Here is a 14,615-nt window from a genome sequence, read left to right as displayed (position 1 = left end):
TCAAGAGAAGAAGCTTAAAATTCTCTGATAAGTGATCGAAAACCATGTTAAAAGAGAAGATGCTAAAATCTATCTGATATATGACCTTAAGCAGTAGTAGAAGAGAAGATACTAGAATCTGTTTGATAAGTGATCGAAAACAGAGTTAAAAGAGAAAATGCTAAAATCTCTCTGATATATGACCTTAAGCAATGGTAGAAGAGAAGATACTAGAATCTGTTTGATAAATGATCGAAAGCAGTGGTGAAAGAAAGATGCTAAAATTTGGTGTACCTGATGACTGAACATTTTAAAAATAATAATACGATAACATTTCTTAGAAAACAGATTGAGAAGTACCTGTTTAAGAACAGACGATAGAATTCCCTCATTTATTGATCCGCTGTAGTAGTAAAAGAGAAGAATTTGTTAAATGACCGAAAGTGGTAGTAAAAGGGAAGATGCTTAAAATCTCTAACGTGATTGAAAGTTTCGATTAAAGAAAAGACGCTACAGTTTATTTAATAAATGATTGAAAGCAGTCGTGAAAGAGAAGATATTAGAATCTCTTTTTTGTTATAATGACCGAAAGCAGTGGTTAGAGAGAAGATCCTTGAATATGGTTTTGTAAATATAGAGGTTGGAAAGAATATACCAGAATTTATTTTATTCATTAAGTGTTATGTAGTAGTGGTAAGAAATATGTTAGATTATCTTTGATAAGTGATGGAAAGAAGTGATGAAAAAAATAGATTTAACATCTACGTTCAACTAATAGTAATTTACACCAACAGAACAATATTATGAAGAAATTTCAGAATGAGAGTATGAGGGAAAACCTGTGTAGGCTACTGAGAGAATAGGCCTACCTACCAAACAGTCGCCGAGTTCATTACGAATGTTAACATGGTAGACATGTACTTTATGACACTGATATGACGTAACATTCATAAAAATTAATATATTTTGGAAAATGAAGTCCAAAAATATTATCGCTTTAAAGTAAAGAGCTCTATGTTGAATTTATAATTTCTACGAAACTCAGATTTTGTTACATTAATCGGTCTTCAGCGTTTATATATACACAATATATTTTAGTATAGTGTTATATATGTATAAAGTTTAGTCACTATTTTTTGGTAAACATAGAAGCTACTGAATTGAACTCTGAGGCTCGTAAACACACACAGATGGTCACATTGTAAGATTTCTTTCCTTCCTCTTCTCCCCTGTGCACTTACGTATATTTTTGCAGATTAATGGTCTATAATAGAATAGAGCGACACCTGGACGAAGCCTCTCTGATGTTTCGATACCGGAAGAACGAATTTCCTGCCCGACTCTAAAGCTTTTATTCTGCTGCAGAATGACACAAATAAACCGCATCCAACTCGACAAATTGGCTTACACTTTGCACCTGCGAGGTGCGCCTCTGCTGTAAATTGCCAAGAATTCTAACGAAGCTGTAGTTGTATTTTTACTTGCCAGTTATACTAAGCATAAAGAGCAAGCAAATAAATAATATATATCAAACTTTTCACGGTAGTAGACGTTCTCATAATTCCTGATATAAAATACGATCTACATCTACGTAAATGAAATCTAAGTCTGAGTTTTTCCTCTCTAGCCTTCAGAACTGAAGAATTAACACGGTGGGTTGGTTATGTGACGTACAGGCAAGGTGAGTGTAGGTAGGGTACTGCAAGGAAAGTCTTTGAGTGATCTTCAGTGAAGAATTTGGTCAGTTGGTCGGACTTCTTAGTGAGTACAGGAAAGGGAATGGGTTATTATTATTGATAAGACTATAATTAGTAACATGATTTATGACAATGATTGCGAGGAGAATGAGTACCTCTGAAAATCCATTGGAAATATTCGAATATACAGGGTGTTTCCGAGGTGGTGTTACAAACTTTTAGGGACGATGGCGAAGGGCACATGTATCAATTTGAGATAAGGAACCCTGGTCCGGAAACGACTGAGTCGAAAGTTATAAGCAAAAATAGTTGTGTAGAAATGGAATTGTAATTTGGCAACACGTGCCCTCCTTACCTTAACATTTGGAACAGTCGTGGAAAAATGGTATGGGCCGGATGTCTCCTACGTGGGTACTTGTGCCGATACAATCTGTAAGCTTGTCTACTGTTCCTATTGGCTCATCCGTATTCGAAAATCATGTCTGCATATTCCGCTCTCGTGTACTCCTCCATTTCACTAGGTCTGATAGACTGGACACTGCAACTTGTACACATACACTGCTATCTACAGACGTGCATATCAGGACCGACCATGTCCGTTACACATTACGCTATCTGCATTGCTTTAGTGTAATTTCCTGCCCCCACCCCTCAGACAGCGCACTGAATGGAATACTGTAAGTAGAAAATGTAACAACGTAACATGTGTAAGATGTACAGATAAATACACATAAATAAGGTGTACAGAGGAATAAAATTATTTCATTTCCACACAACTATTTTTGCTTGTAACTTTCGACTCGGTCATTTCGGGACCAGGGTTCCTGATCTCAAATTGATACATGTGCCCTTCGCCATCATCCCTAAAGTTTGTAATACCACCTCGGAAACACCCTGTATAAAGCAACGTATGTGCCTTGCATTGGTTACATTTGTATGAAATCTATGTGTTTTACAATCAAATTTATTCCATCCTAACAATTGTATCTTAATTTCAAAATAGCATAGAACATTAATTATTTATTTTCTTCACGTAATGTAAGTATATTTAGCTGCATATTTACGATACTTCATAAATTTCATTCATTTCACTAGGTAGTTCTGGGGTAGGTGCTTATTTGAGCTTTTCAGCAAATATAGGCTTATTTAAGTACATTATTGCGAATTACAATATTTGAGACCTCATTTACTGACTTTGGGATTCAACAGTCCATAAAGACCAGTCGACTGCTGGCCTCATGTCCACATACCTCAGCAGAGGTGAACGAACTTCCAACCAGTACGGGGGTAATATGTGGTCATAGAGAAATCTGGTTTAGTAAATCAGCTCTAACGGCTGGAGGGGGGGGATAAATCATCGTAATTTGTCTTAGCTTCCCAAATTCATTACTATGCTAGGTAGGCACCGATTCCATACACTGGCCGAAATTTCATGAAAACATTCCTTTCCCATGAGGACTCGAACCAACGCTCATTCCATAACGTGAGTCCAGGCAAGATGCTTTAGGACTGTGGTCGTCAGCACTCGCTGAAATGCGTAAAGGGTAAGCAGTACAACATAACACGCCCCGTCGTGCAGCCAGAAGCCACGGATGCACCATAGTGGTATCTCTTATCCGCGGGTAAGAGACGCTAGCCCGGGGTGACTATGCTGATGATCGCTACTTTAGGCTATGCGGCCTGGGGCATATGCTTATTTAGGTACTTATTAATCTAGGTTACTATTTATTTAAGTATTTCTTTCGTTCTTTGTTTCTTTGTTTGGAGTCGGCCTCGGTAGCGTAGTTGGTATAGCGCTGGCCTTCTATGCTCGAGGTTGCGGGTTCGATCCTGGCCCAGGTCGATGGAATTTAAGTATGTTTAAATGCGACAGGCTCATGTCAGTAGATTTACTGGCATGTAAAAGAACTCCTGCGGGACAAAATTCCGGCACCTCTGCAGTTAAAAGAAAAAGACAAAAATTAAATTATGGTTTATTTAAAACCTTAACTTAATTTTTGTTTCTTTCTCTTACTGTTTTACCCCTTCCTCTGATACAGATTTAGAATCCTGGGGAAGGATATGATCCATATTTTAGAACAAACGATAGGCAGAGAAACATTGCGGGTCTCCCTAGTTCTATTGTCGGCACGGCAAAGAGTCACCGCTGCGACAACATAGGACAAGTAACAAGGAGCGAACATCCAGTACCGTGGACAAAAGATACATTTCTTTCATTTCTCATGTCGGGAATTGAACCAGGGAGTACCTGCATGGGAAGCGCGTACGTTACATACAAAAAAAAAAAAGCGACAAAAATTGATTTACTTATTACTTCATTAATCTGTTTAACATTACGGTTTTGTGGTGAATCATACTCGTTTTGCTACCAAGTATTCAGCTCCAGGTTAGTAGAACGACAGCTACAAAGTGAATGAAAAAAGAATGTAAGAAAAGAAATGGAGAGATTGCAGCAGAAATAAGAACGATGAGATATATAAGGAAAGACAACAACACGGAAGGCAAGTGACATAAAGCAGACAGAAAGGAAGTGGTAAAAGATAGCACAGGAGCAATTAATTCGTTGCCAAGGTAACGGCAGTCTTAACAGAATAAGCGGAGCGCGGCGGCGCGGCGTGGGTGTGGGTGCGGGACGGGTCGACCTCCTTAACCCGGCGTGACGATCTCTCACTTATTCTGAGCCGACATTGAATCTCTGAAATCACTTTACTCGCAGAAATCTTTTCGACCTCAACTGGAAAGGGAAAGACAACGTTATGGATTACTTTCAGGAGTAGCACCACAGTCTAGCATATAGCTACTACTGTACAGTCACGAAGCTTGAGTTTATGAGGGCACTAGGAACAATCGACTGTCCAGATACTACTTGACATTGTCTGTAATGAGGCGATAGTAGCGATCCTTGTGGTCAGCAACTATCTATGGATGCATATTTACTACGTATTGAGCTTCGTGACTGTATATACTAGACTGTGGTAGCACTATGCAGTCACATCATCATCATCATCATCATCATCATCATCATCATCATCATCATCATCATCTCTGTATTTAGGTAGTGCTACGCCCAAGGGCCCAAAAAAATTTTGCGTCCCTCCCCAATAACTAACTAATGCAAATCTTATATATTTAGTAGTAAAAAAAAAATGCTTGTAACAATGCAGTAGAACCCCTATTATCCGTGGTAATGAAGGGGGTGGACTAGACAGTTAATCGAAAAAATCGGATAATCCGTACCATAAAAGATTTTCGTAAATTTAGTGAATAATGCTTACACCTTCGTAGTTTCCTCTATGGTCTTGTATTGAACACGCTAGGTAGTGCATCAGAAATTCACTGATATAAGTCTTATTGTTAACAACGGGATTTTAGGGGGCAAGAAAATTTATTGTAGTGGCCGTCTGTGGAAAGATAGGAATAGTGGAGGTCTCATATTGTAGATTTACATACTTTATATATGCCATCCTTGATTTTTATTAAATTGCAGATGGTTGTGACTCCAATCTTGTATTCTGAGATGAGCCACAGTTTCTCGTTTCCCGAAACCACTCAGTTATTTGCACTGTTTGTAGCCTACTTTGCACAACACGATTTCTTTTGATACTCGTGGAAGACATTTTATATAGAAGTTATAAAGTACGACAACTCGAACAGTAGACCGTACTGTGTAAGGTCAAAGTATTGCTAATATAATGAACAGTAGCATACTTCATATATTTCTGTAGGGAAAAAAAAAGCTGGAGAAAGACAGTCGGATAATCCACTAACCGGTTAACGGAGTGACGGATAATCGGGGTTCTACTGTAATTTAACGTATTCTACTATGTAAAACAGGCATGTGAGAAGTAAGAAAATATCAAACATTTATTTTCAGTTGGATTTTTTCTCACAATTTTGTCGCTCCTACGAATTTGCCGCCCTTGTGACTCATGAGTAAATACGGGCCTGATAATCATCATCATCATGCTTTCAACGATATAAGGTCACTGTTGACCCGTTCTTGCCGCAAAATTTGTCAGTTTCTTCATTTGTCTGTCCCGCCCTTTTCTTCCATTTGAAATATATTCCACTATTGATTCTGGCAACCTTGATCTGGACCTTCGGTTTACACGTTGAATCCAATTATAGTCACTGCAATTACTACAAAAGAGAATAATCAAAATTTGTCTAAAAAGTCTATTGATTACTCTACTGAACTACTTTATTCGGATTTTAACGATTTAAAATTGGAGCAGACACACAAATACACATTATTAAGGACAAGAAAAATTTCAACACATATTTACATAATTATAAGACAAAAAGGAACATATTTCACTTCACAGAATGGAAAAGTTTAACGGCTGCTGGTATGAAACATGGCTTCAGCTATGGCTTAAAACTAGACAATCATATCATTTCTCAGCAATCATATCATTTCTCAGTACGATTATTTAGTCCTGATAGTCGCCGACAATGTGGGCCTGGATCAGGCGAGTCCATTAGGTTACGGCAAGGGGTGTTCGGGTTAGCCAGTCGCTTGCATTCAGAGCGATTGAATGTCACGCATGGGGTGTGCTTCCAGTAGTAAGTAAGTTGTACTGCATTTCTTTACTGACCACTCGCTCTTATCTCTACTCCGGAGTTCTCCCCACTACTCCTATTACTTCCCCTCTTTCGCGTCGCCGAGCTGTCAGAACTAAATAATTGGTCTCTACCCTGATTTATAAAATATAAGTACGATGAAATTTAAACTTAAAATTAAAGAAATTATAAGCAAAAATTAACATAGGGATAGCTAACTAATATATTGATAAATACTAATCTCACTTTTGTATATTGGAGTTACGAACTCAATGGTAATTACTTATTTTATCATATAGGCTATTGTTTGTAATCTATGATATTTTTATTATTTAATTTTTGCTTTTTTTTTATTCTTTCTGCCTATCTACAGTCCAATTTTGAACTCCCGGACCACGAGCATTGCTCACGTGGGGTTAAATTTACTTAACCTTTTTATATTTCATGTGTTCATAATTGTTTAATGTATATTATAGTGTTTTAATGTATTTAATACGTATTTTTGTAATAAATGATACATATTTAAAAAGGAAGAAGAGGAAAAAAAATCCGTTTTGTATGTCATTATTTTATTCAAAATTGGGCCTACTATCAGTTCTTGCAAAATTTCGTCATTAGGTTTGAAGTTTGAAGAATGGTATCCTTCTGCTCTTTGCACGAATTTCATCTCGGCAGATTTCAGTAAGATTTATGTATGGCTGTAATATTGTAACATTCACTATCACATAAAGGCATAGGAAGGGCCAGAATCTTGTATAATATTATTATTCTTGTACTCTTTCATATTTTAATGGGTTTTTAAAATAGAAATGATGATTACTGGTATTTTTAAGAACTTCCAAATTTTACTGTCCATGTCTTTTTCATTTTTAATTTCCTAGAAAGTTGAATGTATTTACTTGCTCGTTAATTTTGTTGTTGATTAATATTTTTCTTGTCTTTGGGTTTTTACCTTGGGACAGCATTATTCTAGCTTTTGCTGCTGAAAGTGTTAAACCATAGCCACTTACAGTTTTGTTATATTATTATTCAATATGCGTTATTCTTCACTTATCGCATACACTAATTCATATTCATTTTATGTACTTATTTGTTGCAACGATTTAGGATCAAGTATGTAGCTGGAGGTCAAGAACAGGTTGGAAGTTCGTCATTTGGAAATGTGTCGTCCCATGCAGTTTTAGTTGGAATCGTAGCGGCGTACTAATCCAGTGTCGTGGGAATGTAACAGCCTATCCGTCTAAATGTCAGGTCGATAAAGTTCAAATATAGGTTTAAGGTGAAAGCTCAGTAGGAGAAAAGTATTCCATGTAGATTGTAGACTTACGGAGGCAGAGCAACAAGGAGACCAGCAACTGTACTTCTTATATTCCACAAATTAATTCTATAAATATTTTTGTTTCATTATTCGGTTTCTTCATTTGTTTATATTTTGATTTACAGTACATATTTTTACTAACATGTTTTGATTTCTCCTTCTTAAATCGAAATATAAATACATGTTTATATGCTTACTTTTAGATTTGTGCTCATTTACCTATTTATCTGCGTGTATATTTATGTTAATTTCAGTCAATCAATCAATCAATCAATCAATCGACCAATCAATCAATCAATCACTGTCAAATCAATATCGCTCAGTCAATCAATCCATAAATCAATCAGCCAGTCAATTGATCAATCAATCAAACAAATCCATCAATTAATCAGCCTGTCAATCAATCAATCAAATCAATTAATCTCTTAGTAAATCAAACAATATGTTAATCAATCAATCAACCAATCTCTCAATCAATTAAACTATCAATCAATCAATCAATCAATCAATCAATCAATCAATCAATCAATCTTTCAGTCAACAAACCAACCAGCCAGTCAATCAGTCGGTCATTCATTCATCCGATCAATCAATCAATTAATCAATCAATCAATCTCTCTAACAAACAATGTCAATCAATCTCTCAATCAATCAAATTATAACTCAGTCAATCAATCAATCTTTCAGTCAATCAACCAACCAGGCAGCTAATCAGTCGGTCACTCATTCAATTAATCAATTAATCAATCATTTAATCAGTTACTCAATCAAACCAACCAATCCATCCAACTATTCATCCAACTCCTGCACGTTTCTTTAGTGCAGCGGTTCCCAAACTTTTTCAGCCACGGAGCCCTTTTTTGAAGCAAAAGTTTCTCGTGGAGCCCCCCAAAAAATGTTTAGTGTTTAGTTCTGTCTATGTTCTATGAAGCATACTACACACGAAACGTATACGGAAGTGTGAGTAATAAGATACATATATTAATAAAGGAAATAACAATAGAAAAGAATTGGAGACAATAGGGTAAACTAGGGTCTGTTGGACAGTCGGGCATGTTGGACACTCCATACTTCAACATGTTACCACGCCACTTGTGGGCACCACATTCAGCTAGAAGTGAATGACGGAAGTAGCCACGAGTGGGGCTACTTCCGTCATTGACTTCTAGCAGAATGTGGTGCCCACAAGTGGCGTGGTAACACGTTAAAGTACAGAGTGTCCAACATGTCCGACTGTCCAACAGACCCTAGTTTACCCTATTATTTAAATCCACAAAATGATATAACAACTAGTTACGATATTTAAAAAAAAATGTTACAGTGTTACGTCTACACCCGAAGTACCGGTTTCTTGCGGCAGAGTTTGTCAAAGTCCGGTGTCACAGAAGTCAGTTGAAGACCTATATCGTCTTCTGCGTCCAAACGAGCTCGATATTTTGTTTTTGTAGCCGCGTACCTCGGAAGGCCGTGTCACAGAAATACGTAGTACCAAGAGCAATTTAGGTTTTGAACTTAATATCGAAAGATCCTCCCCTAACTGAGCCTAAAATTGGGGAAGTGCTTTGCTTTTAAATAATGCCTGACAGCGGCCGTCAGAAACCATGTCTATAAGAACCTCTTATTCTGCTGTAGTGAAGGTTGCTGGTTTGATTTCACTGAAAATAGATCTACAATCCACTCATATTTATTTCGAATCGATTCCTGAGTGTCTCTTGGAAAGAATGAATTCATATTTTTAAGAAAATTGTCAAGATGTTCTTTTATTATTGCTATGAATGAGTCATCCATTGTTATGTTGTTTTTTTTTCTATAAAGTTTGAAGCCGATGAGAAACATGTCAGATCCTTATTCTCGACGCTTTCTATGTAGAACGCTATCTTTTTCTTAAGCGTGGCAATTATGTCATTAGCATCGAATATAGTCTTCCGTTTCCCTTACATGGATGTGCTGAATTCGCTCATTTTTGAAAAAGTGTCTGCCAAGTAACATAATTTGCACAACCATTCCTGATCATTCAAATAATCTGATAGAAAACTGTTTTGGTCATTCAAAAGTGAAGAAACTTCCGTTCGAAGTTCAAGTAAACGGGACAACGCTTTGCCACATGACAACCATCGCACTTATGTGTGTAATAAAATTGACTTATCTATGCTTGCCATATTTTCACACTGGATTTTGAGTAGCCTATACATCAAATGTCATGCCTTAACAAAGTTTATAAATTTGACGGCGTTGTCTAGTACCTGCTTTAATAACGCTGACATTTTTTTTCGTTGCGAGGGGATCCCGGTGTAGTACACAAAAACTAGGCCTACTTGTGCAATTTTTATGAAGCTTTCTTGATCCTTGTAACAGCGCCAGCAACAGGACTACCATGGCCGTTGCGCCATCTGTGTATACGTCAATGAAATTATCCCATGGCATCGAGTTTTCAATGAAGAAGACATCTATCAGGGAAAACAAAATTCAGTACCGTTTGTAGAAGATGGCAATGACTTGCAGAACAAAATATCTTTATGAAAAGAACCTAAAAATTCGTACCGCACAAACGTCATTAACACAGCTAATCCAGCAACGTCCGTGGATTCGTCAAGTTATAGCGAAAATTTCCTTTGACTGATACGGGAAATTATAGTATTTTTAACATCGTTTGATAGAACCTGGATTCGATTACGTACAGTGTTATTTAATAAGGACACACCAGAGATTAAGTTTGCAGTTTTTCCATCTACTATGCACTTCACTACCTTCGCTAATAGTGGTTTTATTAGTTTCAGCAAGGGTGTGAGGTTTACCAGCAACAGCCAGGTCATGACTAACCAGTACGACTCTTCCAGTGCTTTCTCGTTATTTATCTTTACATGAGATAAAAATTTTGTCTGAACTGCATGGAGTTCGTCACTTTTTACATCTTCATAACTGCCACGGACGGAGCCCCTGAGAATTACCTGCGGAGCCCTAGGGCTCCGCGAAGCACAATTTGGGAACCGCTGCTTTAGTGGCTACTCAAATCACTACCAAACACTGATTTCAGTTAGGTTGGTTATCGAAAGGAGTGAGAATTTATCCTTTTCCAGTATGACTGACATCAGCATCTCAATGTCATTTGTTCTGTTCTCTCTTTAATGTTGATTTCTTGTCATTTTGTCGGAATAACCAGAAAGTACAGTATTGTTTGTTACTACTATTGGTTCAAACTTCATTTAAGAGAAAACACAAGAAGGAGAATGAAGATACGATGATAAAAATCAAGGGAAATATTATAAGTTAAGACAAGAAGGGGAAGTGGAAAAAGAGGGAGAGGAAATAGAGGAAGAAGAACAATGAGAGAAAAATATTGACAATCAGAAGCAGGGAGACGGAATAAAAAGAAGAAAAGTAAAGAAAAAAACTTGAAATATATTTGAAAATGAGGCACAGGAGGTAATAGTAGAAAAATAAGTGAAGAAAGAAATAAGGAAAGATGAGAGTGAATGAATAGAAGAAAAGGGGAAACGTAGAAGAAAATGAAAGTGAATTAGAAAGAGAGAAAGAAAAGAGAAGAGAAATGGAGTATAACGAGAGAAAAGACAGAAAGAGAGGAAAGAGTTGAAGAAAATGAAATAAAGTGATAGGTGAAAGGAAATGAATATAGACAAAATTAGTACGAATAAGTGAGTAAGTAAATAAAATAATACATAAATAAACAACATCAACTACACTATCTAGGCCTATAGAAAATTCCAAGTTAAGAAAAAGCTTGGGCATATGCAACTATGCTATCAAATGACCAGTCGCCATAGAAACGCCTACCTATCACAGAGCTCTACTGCATGACGTCACATTCTTAGTCATAACATGGCCAACATTGAACAAGTTTATACATAAATGCATGTTTAATATGAGTTTAATATAGCAATTTCTTCGTTTTTAAAACTTTGAACATGTATTCATATTAGGCGAATGTTACGATGGCCATGACTAGGTCGAGATAACCACGTGACTCCGATTCGTGCCGTAGCCTGTCTTTCTCGTTAGTCACATTCTACAGTGTACTATACTTCGTTCCGTAATGTATGACAGAAGTAAACGTTACCGGCAGGAAGAGAGAGAAGGATAATAATTGCTATTGAACCAATGGCAGAGCTCTCATTCCACGCTTATCTTGAAGTCGGGTGGTCTGAAGCGTTCTACTCTCGCCCATTTTCAAGACAAGCGTGGAAAGAGACCTCTGCCACTGGTTAAATAGAAATTATACTTATTTCCTCCTAGGGCCAGTAATATTTACATCGCCTGTCAGACATTATGGAACCAAGTATTGATAGGCCCATAAACATAGAATGAGTTATAGGAGGTCATGGGAGGGCACTGCCCCCCCAAACTTGTCTGAACTCTTTTTTTCTATTAACGTTAGAAAATATTGAATTAAAAAGATCTTTTTTGCTTTTGTTTATGATTATGTTTCTGTTCTTGAATTGATGAATTAATGTCTTCAGATCATGTGTCTGGACTATAATATTTATTTCAAATTTCTGAATGTTTAAGAATTTCTATACTTCATTTGAGGAATGGAAGCAGTGTAATGTTTCTTTTGTAACAGCCTGTATTCATGTGTTAGAAGTATGCAGGTGTTCAGGCCGTCACTTGGAGAAATATGAATAACATACTGCAGGACAATGCAGAAAAAATGATCACTCTATAATGTGTAAACTTAAAAACGAGATTAAATAAAATAATTAGAGTTTATATTTCATATGATATCTTCAGAAAGGTAAACTTCATATAACAAATTTCTGTTTTATTGATTTATGCATGTGATTCTGTACGAGAGAGAAAAAGAGGGATATTGTTTTAAGTTATATCCTATTATAATTTTTGTAGTAGACCTACAGTTTAAATCCTATAAAATTCTGCCCGAAACATCGTGGATATGGATGTAACATTGTAAGAAACATGTCCTCGAAAATACCTTTAAGTAATCATATTCCGATATACTGTACCACGTCAAGCTATAACGGGGGGAGGAGGTAAATGATGTTCCCCATAATCCCGTTATATGGGGATTCTATGGTTTTGTTTTGCTCCCCCCCAAGGAAACAGTTCTCTCTCCATCTATGCCCATAAAATCAATGCTTTTTCCTTATTCTGGAATTCTCTATAACAAACAGTTTTCGGAGATACTGAGACTCTTCTCTCCTAGCCCAGTTACGGATATGATAGGCTATAATATCTGGCTAATGTAACAATTTATAATTAAAAAAACAAGATCTGGAAAACTGGCATATTCTGCGAGATTAACAAGACGTTGTTTACGCATACTTTTACATTTATGTTCATTTTCTTTAGCTCATTACTCATCCATGTAATATAAAGAGATTCTATAGTTCTGAAGATCAATTAGGTAAAGAACTGCCACAAAACCAAGCGTCCATGGCATTGGTATTGGAATGTGTACAGGGCGTGACAAAATACCTCTGACTGCACAGTCGCCGTGAAACTCAATTAGCCAGCAACGAGCATGGAGGACGCGGGCACCGCAGCGAAGCGCGTCGAACAAGCAGACAATGGGCTGGTGGCCTTCGCTGGCCCGTCTAATGCTCCGCGGAGCAGCAGCATCTGCGATGTCGTGCAAAAAGGACCGGAATTGAGTCCCAGGCAGATCCTGCGATTTTTTTAGTGGACAATACGGTTGTCGGGCCATCCTCATGCCACCACTGTTCCGTTATTGGAGTATCACATATTTCTCAATAGACTCTGTGGTTAAGAAGAAGTAAGTTACTTAAGAAGTAATCGCACACAATAGCTAATCGTACATCATGTAGGGAATATTTTAAGAGTTTTAATATTTTAACAGTTTATGCTTTATATTTTTTTTAAGCTTATAGAATTAATACATTCTAATAAGAACCATTTTCATCGAAATAGTGATTTTCATTATTACAACACTCGTTTTAAGAAAAATTTTAATAAGTTATTGTTCGTATAGGTCAATTTCTGTCAGATGCGTTTCCAATTCACTGTAGGCTAAAGCAAGGAAATGCACTATCACCTTTACTTTTTAACTTTACTCTAGAATTTGCCATTAGGAAAGTCCAGGATAACAGACAGGGTTTGAAATTCAACGGGTTACATCAGCTGCTTGTCTATGCGGATGACGTGAATATATTAGGAGAAAATCCACAAACGATTAGGGAAAACACGGGAATTTTACTTGAAGCAAGTAAAGAGATAGGTTTGGAAGTAAATCCCGAAAACACAAAGTATATGATTTTGTCTCGTGACCAGAATATTGTACGAAATGGAAATATAAAAATTGGAAATTTATCTTTTGAAGAGGTGGAAAAATTCAAATACCTGGGGGCAACAGTAACAAATATAAATGATACTCGGGAGGAAATTAAACACAGAATAAATAAAGGAAATGCCTACTATTATTCGGATGAGGAGCTTTTATAATTCAGTCTGCTGTCAAAAAATCTAAAAGTTAGAATTTATAAAACAATTATATTACCGGTTGTTCTTTATGGTTGTGAAACTTGGACTCTCACTTTGAGAGAGGAACATAGGTTAAGGGTGTTTGAGAATAAGTTTCCTACGAAAATATTTGGGGCAAAGAGGGATGAAGTTACAGGAGAATGGAGAAAGTTACACAACACAGAACTGCAAGCATTGTATTCTTTACCTGACATAATGAGGAACATTAAATCCAGACGTTTGAGATGGACAGGACATGTAGCACGTATGGGTGAATCAAGGCCGGAGGGAAAAAGACCATTGGGGAGGCCGAGACGTAGGTGGGAATATAATATTAAAATGGATTTGAGGCAGGTGGGATATGATGATAAAGACTGGATTAATCTTGCTCAGGATAGGGACCAATGGCGGGCTTATGTGAGGGCGGCAATGAACCTCCGGGTTCCTTAAAAGCAAGTAAGTAAGTAAGTAAATATGTAAGTAAGTTATTCCAGTACATCGATTGACAAGTTTCCACAAAACGTATATGGTCTATGGCTTAAAAATATATAATGGTTTGCTTCATGAAATTAAAAATACGAATGATTTAAGATATTTTAAAAGAT

At 36.8% G+C, this 14,615-nt stretch overlaps 1 protein-coding gene across 2 annotated transcripts in view; it reads right to left on the bottom strand.

Annotated features, from left to right (window-relative positions):
* The window catches only part of LOC138696509 (uncharacterized), a 175,580-nt gene that overhangs the window by 135,520 nt on the left and 25,445 nt on the right, over positions 1 to 14,615 (bottom strand). The window lies entirely within an intron of this gene.

This window comes from Periplaneta americana, chromosome 3, assembly GCF_040183065.1.
Source record: "Periplaneta americana isolate PAMFEO1 chromosome 3, P.americana_PAMFEO1_priV1, whole genome shotgun sequence".
NCBI classification, from domain to species: Eukaryota; Metazoa; Arthropoda; class Insecta; order Blattodea; family Blattidae; genus Periplaneta; species Periplaneta americana.
Note: the sequence above shows the minus strand (reverse complement) of the source record. Positions and strands in the feature narration are given on the sequence as shown.